Source organism: Coenobita brevimanus, chromosome 68, assembly GCF_032717465.1.
Source record: "Coenobita brevimanus isolate Jiangsu-jjx chromosome 68, ASM3271746v2, whole genome shotgun sequence".
Taxonomy (NCBI): domain Eukaryota; kingdom Metazoa; phylum Arthropoda; class Malacostraca; order Decapoda; family Coenobitidae; genus Coenobita; species Coenobita brevimanus.
Genome location: NC_137021.1, coordinates 127121 through 136966, shown reverse-complemented (window position 1 = coordinate 136966; position 9846 = coordinate 127121).

The following is a 9846-nucleotide window of genomic DNA, read 5'->3' as shown; positions in this document are numbered from 1 at the left end:
GAAAGGGATGAAGAAGAGAGGGAGTCTTTCTGGAATGATGTTGATGAGTGTCTGCAGAGTTTTGGAGCGAATGTGAATGTGGTAATGATGGGTGATCTGAATGCTAGAGTGGGAAATGTAGCAGTTGAAGGTGTAGTTGGTATGCATGGTGTGCCTGGAAGAAAAGAAAATGGGGAGCGAATGATAGCGATGTGTGTTGAGTGAGAGATGGTGATTGGAAATACGCTGTTTGAGAAGAAAGATATTTATAAGTATACATGGGTGAGACAGGAGGGTGGAAGGGTTGTTGATAGAGCTTTGATGAACTGGTATGTATGTATATGCACTTGAATGTCCACACGTACTTGCTGCTTCTATCTGTCGGTCTATCTATCTGTCTATCTATCTGTCTATCTATCTATCCATCATGCTATCTATTATGATTTGTAATTATAATATGGAGTCCTGACATATACACGGTACGTCTCCAATCCTGGCTGAAAGAATTAGAGGGTGTCAGTGTGGGTAGCACACACGTCTACATGTGTATTCTATTCACACGTACACACACACATGCTACTCTGCATATTTATTCTGTTCACACACATGGTACTCTGTATGTGTATTCTGTTAACACATACAAACACATACGCACACACACACAGTACCCTATGTCTGTCCTGGCCTGAGTGTAAGTAAGTGTAGTCTATTCATAAACCCACACACATAAACAACTACTCTGTGTGTCCTGGCCTTTGTGTGTATGCATGTGGATATCAGTCAAGTACACACACACACACACACACACACACACACACACACACACACACACACACACACACACACACACACACACACACACACACACACACACATACACACACACACACACACACACACATGTATACATAAAATATTCACATTCACTCACAAGTGCACCAGGCAAGCATATATAAAAAAAAATGTTAGTGTTCACCATGCATGAGATGACATGTACGTGCAGAGATATTCGCAAAGTGGAATGACAATTTTTTATGCCTTATTCTGAGAGAAATCCACATTTATAATATTAGTTTTATGTAGCCATATAATGTGCAGTTATAGTAATCATTCCATTTTCCTTGCAGGGAAAGTGTGTACCGTCCTCCTCTGTTTTCACCCATCGCAGGATCTTTGGTGAGTACAATGAATATTGAGAAAACTACTCCATTATATAGCACAGTACCTAGTAAGTAAGTAATTGATTTATAATAAGTTAATTCTGATAAATGAGTATGCCATTAGTTCGTACATACATACTTAGATATTTGGGTTTATATATCAACATAGAAACTAGATGAGAGTCGTGTTGTCCTGCTAAAGTACCGTATAAGATATCGTTACAGTACATCTTAATTCTGATCAGTGTGACAGATATGGCATTAATTCAGACATTATGTTAAGCATTTGGAAGCTTCCGGTGTTGCTGTTTGCTGGTGATACAGTATTGTTGAGTGAAAGTGAATGATAGTTGCAAGGTTTGGTGAATGAATTTGGGACACTGTGTAGGAGGAGGAATCTGAAAGTTAATGTAAACAAACGAAAGTTATGGTATTCGAGAGGAATGAAGTCACAGAGTGTGCAGTGAGGTTAGTTGGCGAGGATATGGAGAATGTGAGTGCATTCAAGTACTTGGGTAGTGTGATGAGTAAGGATGGAACTTTGGGGGATGAAGTGCGTGAAAGGGTACAGCAGGGAAGGAAGGTTGTTTGTACACTGAAAGCAATGATGAGAAATAGGGAGGTGAGTATGGAAGTTAAGAAGTCACTGCATGATAGTATTGTGATCCCTACCTTGACGTATCGAAGCGAGGCGTGGACCTTGCAAGAGGGGAACAAGTCAAGAGTGAGAGCAGTGGAAATGAGTTACTTGAGAGGAGCATGTGGAGTGACGTGGAGGGACAGGTTGACGAATGAAGAAGCGAAGGAACGTTGTGAGGTGGATGTGAATGTGACTGAGAAGATTAGGAGAAATACACTGAGGTGGTTTGGACATGTGAAGAGAATGGAGAATGAAAGACTAACTAAGAGGGTGTATGTAGGTGAGGTGGAGGGAGGGAGAGGGAGGGGTAGACCGAGGATGAGGTGGAGGGATGGAGTTGAGAGGTATATGAGGGAGGGGGGGGGGTGAGTTGGGAGGAGGGTAGTCAAATGGTGGGTGACAGAGCGACTTGGAGGCGTTTTCTCTGCGGCCACCATTTGCGGGATTAGGGCGTCGGGCTATAGATAGATAGATAAATGTTAAGCATTTGGGTTTACATACCAACATAGGAACTAGACGAGGCCCATGTTCACGATATAACCATCTCAGTGTAAGATGTCGTTACAGTAAGTCTTGATTTCACTGTGTCGATAACTATTCATATGGAAGAATACGATTCTGGTCGGGCTTAATTCGTTCTATTATGGCACTTCCCACAATTTCACTGTGTGGGTAGAGTATCTTTTATAAGTTACAGTAGGTTTCTTTTGTGTGGATAATAATGACGTAAAAAAAAATAAGAGGAATGGGGAGACTATCTTAAAACACACACACACACACACACACACACACACACACACACACACAAAACCACGTCCACCACGTGTGATGCTTGACTTTGGAAGGACCGACCAACAAAAGACCGCAATGCATAAACCACTTTGACAATGCAGTAAATTTAGGCGTTTCGACAGGGACCAAGACTTTTACGAGAGAGTGAAATAGGGAGAGAAAGACTGAAGCCAAGACGTAGGTCACAGAATCAGATGGGAGGAGGGGGTTGTGTTTATAACGTTTTCTGAGTCTTATTTTAGTCCAGTCTCGCCTAACCTATCCATATTTGCTCGAAATGAACCCGGCATAACCTCGAATGACCTAATTCAACCAAAAATAACCCAAACTAATCTAGCTTAACCTCACGTAACCCAGTCTAATTGTATTTAACCTCACTATCTCACGTAACCTCCACATACCTAATCTAACCAATTCTGACGCAGCCTAACCGCATCTAACCCTGCCTAATCCTACCCAGTCTCACTTAACCATACCATACCCGACCTAACCCAACCCAGTCAAGCCTCAAATGACCTAATCCAACCGAACCTAACCCAGCCTAACCCAACCAAATAAAACCCAACCAAAAACCTATTAAAACCGACGTATTCTAAAGCAATCTAACCTAATCCGTCTATATCTAGCCGAACTGAAGCCAACCCAACCAAAAATTACCTAATCAGACCAAACCCTGCCCAAAGTGACCTAACCTAACTTTCGATCGGCTATATATTCGTTAAGAAATTTTGCTGCCTGCCTGAAAGTCTACGGATGTCAAATTCCAAGTTTCGCCTGTTCTGTGTACATAAGTTTGTGTGTTTGTGTGTGTGTTTATTTAGGAGTGTCTGAGATGTGTACTACAGGGAAAAATTTACACTTTCTTTCTCTCTCTCTCTCTCTCTCTCTCTCGTGTTAAAAAATTGGGAACACAATCGGCACGATGCGTCCTTCTAATGTAGTACAGACAAAAAAACGAGAGAGAGAGAGAGAGAGAGAGAGAGAGAGAGAATCCTCCCGTAGATAATTAGGTCCAACTGCTAGTGTTGTGTTGAATGGAAGAGGCAGTACATAACAGCCCTCCCTCCCGCCCTCCTTCCTGCCTCCTGTTTATAATCCTCTGTTGTTTTTTCCATTGTTTTGGCCCACTGTTACAGTCAAAACAAAGGACAATGACCAGAAATGACTCCCGTAGTGTCTAACGCTCTGTCAGACAGAGGAGACAATCAAGGCAATCAACACAGCCTGATCTCCTGCCCTCCTTGTTGTCACGCTATCTCAGTCATCTCGCCTTTACTACCTTTTAAAGTTACAGACCGAGGAGAAAAGTTGACTTTTTTGCCTTGCAACAGGTTGCCGTCATCACCAAGAACTAACACAAGCAATAACGAACCCTTATCATCAGTAGTTCTGGCCAGTACTAGCAAAATCAAAGTGGTTCCGTGCAAGTCTCACCGTTCCCATCATCACCCAAGGACAGTACTAACACAGTACCTTGTTTAAGATCACATCATCAATATACTACGTTGCAATACAGGAAGGTTAAAATCTCAGAGTGGTGTGGTACGGGACAGCCAAAGTTTGCCCACATTCCCTACCGGTTGTGGCAATGTGGGCTGTTACATGAACTATTTCTATGTGATAGCAATATGAAGTACACAAGAAAAGAGTATGGGAAGGAAGGATATTCCCTGTCTTTGGGGAGGAAAGAGAAATACGCAAGATACGACGCAATGCTGGCTGAGAAATTCCGATGAACTCTTGGTCATGGCTGTGCAGAATAAAATCATCAGTCATTATCATCATCATACACACGACCAGATTAAAGTGCTATGGCCAAATACCTTGCAATTAGCTATGGGTCGACTTAATACTACATTGCTATAGGTCCACATCATCATTATATCATCATCATCATCATCATCATCATCATCACCATCATCATACTATCATCGACAATTTCAAAGCACACTACCTTGCAATTGGCTGTGGGTCGAGTTGAGACCACTTGTCAATGGGGTCAGCGTTGATTAGCCTGGCCAGAGCCGCCTCCGTCAGTGTCACCAGCCCGTTCGTTCGTTCGTTCGTTCAAAGATTTTCCCCCCCTGTAAAGGGGACCGGGCCATATATTAGCCCAGTTGGTGGGTTATGGGCTGAGAGTAGTTGTTTGTTCAGTCTTTTTTTTTTTTTTTTTTTTTTTTTTTTAAGTTGGAGGGGGAGTGCTACGCACTACTTCAATGAGAGTGGGAAGGTGGGAGGTGGCAACAACTGTGGCGGCAGTGTTTCTAAGTGTGCTTTCAGGTTTTGCTGCAGTGTGGGACCGAGGGATGTCGGGGTTTGGGTATCGGGAGCTTGTTGTGATGCGGGAAGTGGCTGGACAGCTGAGGAGGTAATGTAGGAGTGGGTAGGGCGTGATCATTTTGCAGTGTGAGCATTCAGTGGTGGGGTCGTTATCTGTGGTGATAAGGTTACTCCGGCACATGTATCCCAGGCGAAGACGGTGTAGGCGCGTAAGTGTTTTGTTGTCAATGGATTTGGTAATTTTTAGTGGCTTGTATTGTGTGGCCATGGCAAACCACATGGCAGAAGGTGAACCCAGTTGTACGTGAACTTGGTGATCTTCGCGGTTGAGAGTGAGCGCCTTCTGTTTTATGGTGCGCTTGATGTGGCTTAGGCTAGTTGAAATGTTGATGTCAATGTGAGGGTGTTCAATGGCGCTCTTTGCGATCTTGTCGGCTTTTTCATTTCCAGCTATGCCAACATGGCTGGGGACCCAGTGAATGGTGATTGATCCTCCAGTGTCGTGGATTTTTTGGGCGGTGGCTAGGATGTCAGAGGTTAATTGGATGTTGTCGGTATGGTGGGATCGTCGTAGCGTGTGGATAGCAGTTGCAGAGTCTGTGTGGATGATGACTGTGGATGCAGGGGCGTTGGCAAGGGCATCTGAAAGGGCGGCTGAGATGGCAGTCAGTTCAGCCTGTAGAGTGGAGGCTCCGTTGGTGATGCGAAAGCCACATGTTCTGTCTCCGCAGACGAAGGCAGTACCGGCTCTCGATGCAGCAACGGAGCCGTCAGTGTAGTAGGTGGTGGAGTTCAGTGGAGTGAGGAGGGCTATACGCTGGAGGCCCTCCTGACGGAGCTGTTGGGTGGGAGTTTGGGCTTTGGTTGGTGAGTGAGGGAGAAGGAGATTTAACAATGGGGTGTTCCACGGTGGTTGTGGATGGTAGGACGAGCTGGGTGTGTCGGAGGCTTGTGTAATGAATGGATTGAGTTCAAAGGTGTGAATGGCACGTGCAGCAGAGTGTACCCAGTTGTTGGATAGTACCTCGGGGTGAAGGTTGGATGCGGCACTGAGCCGTGGCAGGAGAGGAAGAGGGGATAGCCCAGTCTCGGGGTCGGCGCTCCACTGGCCTGCCTGTAGACCCCCGCCACCGCCACCATCTCCCTCAGTCTTACCTCCGTCGCCAAGTCTCATCTCTTCCACCATCATCCTTGGACTTGAACCTCCTCTATTTGGAAGGTTCTCTGCTACCTTCTCAACCAGCTTGAAGGCTTGTACTCTTGTCGTAGCGAAAAAAATTGTGTCTTGTCCTTATATCTGCCGGAATCGTATCATTATCCTTTCAGGTGAACCTCCTGTGTCTTGAAGGTTCTCTGCAACCTTCTCAAGCAGCCTAAAGATGCTTCGTTGTAAAGAAATATACTAATGGAGTTTTAGTTACTTCTGCCGGAATGGTATCACACAATCGTCCTAAGCACTGATGCCGTCCCTCATTATCACGGAGCTAACAGGATCATCGACACTCAGAAAATGTTAGGTAAATTCACTGCTCTATTCCAGAAAAATACACTGCATGTAAACCATAAGGCTTTGAGCTCGGACCTCTGCAGGAGGGAAGGGGACTGGGTGAGACTTCTTCAGGGGGGTGAAGGTTTTTGAGACTTCTGGAGGAGGAGTAGGCCACTGAATGAGACTTGTAGGTGCTCAAGGAAGCTTTTGAAACTTTTGCATGAGGGGAAAAATACTGCTGTAGGTGCTCAAGGAGGCTTTTGAGACTTGTGAACGAGGGGAAGGAGGCTTCGAGGTGAGACTTCTGCAGGAGAGTAAGGAACCGAACCACTAACACAGCCGCGACACTCTGTCCCTGGAGGGAGTGACAGGGGCGTCCGTCCTCTCTTAGCTCACTCGCGGTCCACACTGACACCATTCACCACTGCGCTCCCATGGCCCTCTCTCTAGACTTGGAGAATTGACGGCTAGGATGCTGGGTCGACATACATTTATAATCATTCTTTTGCCTTATCAACGTTCTCTGTCTCAACCAGAGTTTAGGACTGCTTACTTAATCCTTTGTCTTCACTTATATAACCACCAAACGTTTCACAATAAGGCAAGTTAATATTAAAAAGGAAAAACATAAAACTAACACATAAAGGTGGGTTTAGCTGAGCTTGACAATAAATTGGTTTTGGGATAAATAATTACACTGAGAAAGAGTGTCTGAGAAAGAGGTGGATCTGGTTAGTATGGTAATAATGAGACAGCTTTGGGGTAGTCTATGGATAATTAAGATAGAATATAAATAATAACTAAGAGAATAAATAGGAACTTGGATAATTATATGGTAAATGGGAGGTTTGTCTTAATATGGAAATAAATAAACAGGTTTGTGGGTTGGAGAAACAGAGGGCAGGACACACCAAACAAAACCTTGCTAGTTTTATCACGGGGTTCATCTCATCACTAAATAGCCTTAAACATGTCTCCCTAGCCTTTGTGTGTGTGTGTGTGTGTGTGTGTGTGTGTGTGTGTGTGTGTGTGTGTGTAGACAGGTAGGTAGGTAGGTAGGAAGACAGGCAGGCACGCAGGGACACACAGGTAAGTGGGTAGGTAATTAGGTAGGCAGACAGGCAGGCAAACAGGCAGGTAAGCAGGTAGGCAAGTCAGTCCATCCTAAACCTAAACTGAATCTTATAAATGTAATCTCTTCGAAAGGACTAAGAATTATGACCAAGGCGCCTGATACACTGTTGGTAACGAGTACTATGCCATCTCAAGTCAGTCACGAGGCTATAAAAATAACACCCAATTCCCCTCTCAGCAACATACAGGGGAAGAGGCTTGATAATCGGGCACTGGTCGAGGGAGGTAGTGATTTGAGATGCCAGTCATCGGTGTTGGTTAGTGATGTTACGGGAGCTAGTTTGGTGATGAAGCAGAACTGCCTCAAGAACACGAACACGATAACGAACACACACACACACACACACACACACACACACACACACACACACACACACACACAGTATAACCTCAGATGTGTCCTTTCCATATGCCTACAGACTTATGCCTCATCTTTTGTGATGACGAGGACCATAAGTCGAAGAGGCTGTGTATTTCAAGTGTACAATTTTCCTGCTTGGAATTATTATAACCACTGATGCTATCGACTCTAAGTACAGGCTTGCGAGGATCCTAAGTGATTTGCCTGATAAGGGAAATTACAATGAGGAAAAGAATTAATGAAGGTAGGAAAGAGGAGGATATAAATGGGGGAAAGAATAAATGAAAGTAGGGAAAAGGAAAATATAAAAATAAAAATATAAACTGAGATGACATGAGAGAAAAGTGATACCATGCCTTTTGCTGATAGGAAATTCCAGCACCTTATTACATGGACTGAGGGAGCGAAGGGGAACTGGTCAAAGTTTTCCATTTTCCACTTACAAAATGCTGCGGTAAAGGACGCACGCACGCACACACTCACTCACCCACTCTCTCTCAAAAGAAAAAAAAAAAGATGCACAATTAATTTATATGTCATGCCGGAACACAAAATGTATTGTATCACCGAAAACTCAAGAACGGTAGATTTTACAGCCAATAAACTGGAAGGGAAGTCTCAAAGAAATCGTTTTATTGCCCAGATGAAACACCTACAGCTTTTGATTGTGCCTTGAGGACCCGAGACCAATTGAAGAGACCGAGGTGGACCAGAATACTAAGAAAGTGTATCGCCTTTAATATGAGAGACTTTGGAGACGAGAGAAGTAGGAGAGGGCTTGAGATGAGAGGATTACTATTTCAATACGAGAGACCTTTGGATAGGAGTGAAGCAAGACAAGGAAACTTCAGGTCAGAAAATTATCTCTTTCAATACGAGAAACTGTGGAGGGGAGTGAAGTTAGAGAGGAAGGGTTGAGGTGAGAAAAGGGGGCGTGAGTTGCAGAGAAGGTCGCCATATGGAGGAGGAAAGGGTGACATGGAGGTGATTCATTTGTGGTCACCCCTGACGGGATTAAAGCATCTGGTGACAGACAGGTAGACAGTTAGATTGATTGTCTGACTGACTGAATGATTGATAAGTGAAGTTTGTATGGAAGACGTAAATTTGGACCAGCTTAAAGTGAGTGTACAGTAGAAATGGATGGTCGAATTAGGTATACAGGACAAAAATCTACCAAGTGAAGGTGAAGGTAATACAGAAATGGGTGGGAGACGTATGTATGAAGGACGAGAAAATGGACCATGAGATATATGTATGAAGGACGAAAATAATGGGCCAGGTTATTGTGAAAGGCCTATAATTATCACAGTATAAAAAACAAGGAATCAATAAGCTTCAAGTACTGAGATACAAGTCCTTCATGTCTAGAGAGAAGCCATAAACCACACACAGAGGCCAATTAAGGAAACTCGCCAATGAACGAGCAAGATGATGACCATAACCATTTTCTTAACTTTCCTTGTATATCTTGCACGTAGGTAGGTTTGTACAACTTTAAGATGTGGAAACTGATTAGCTTGCGTGTAGATGTGTCTAGGGAGGGGTGTGCGCGCAAGGAAAGGGGGGGAGGTCATGTAATCTACTGGTGTTTGCACTTTGCTCATAAAAACACACTACAGAACTAATATGTGATGTTACAGCAGACCAACGTACATATCACTACTATTTAACCATCAATATACTTTCAGCTGGAGATCCACGGTCGCTCAGTGAAAGCGTTTTTGTCTCGTGATCTGTTTTTAGGGTAACTCAAACCAAGGCGGCCATTTAAAGAGAATCCTGATATTAAGTATTTTCATGTGGAGTCAAAATTCTCTGCCAGCCTTGCGTCCTACTTTCCGTATTTCTCACTCTTGTCAAATGAGAGTATCGTTCCTTCTGATACCTTTCTCTTGTGTGTTTCATATTGCTATCACAAGAAACTAGTTCATGTGGCACCCTTCCATTGCCTCAACTGGCAGATAGGTGTTGGAGGCTTTTTGCTCACGGTCATACTTGCATATGTGAT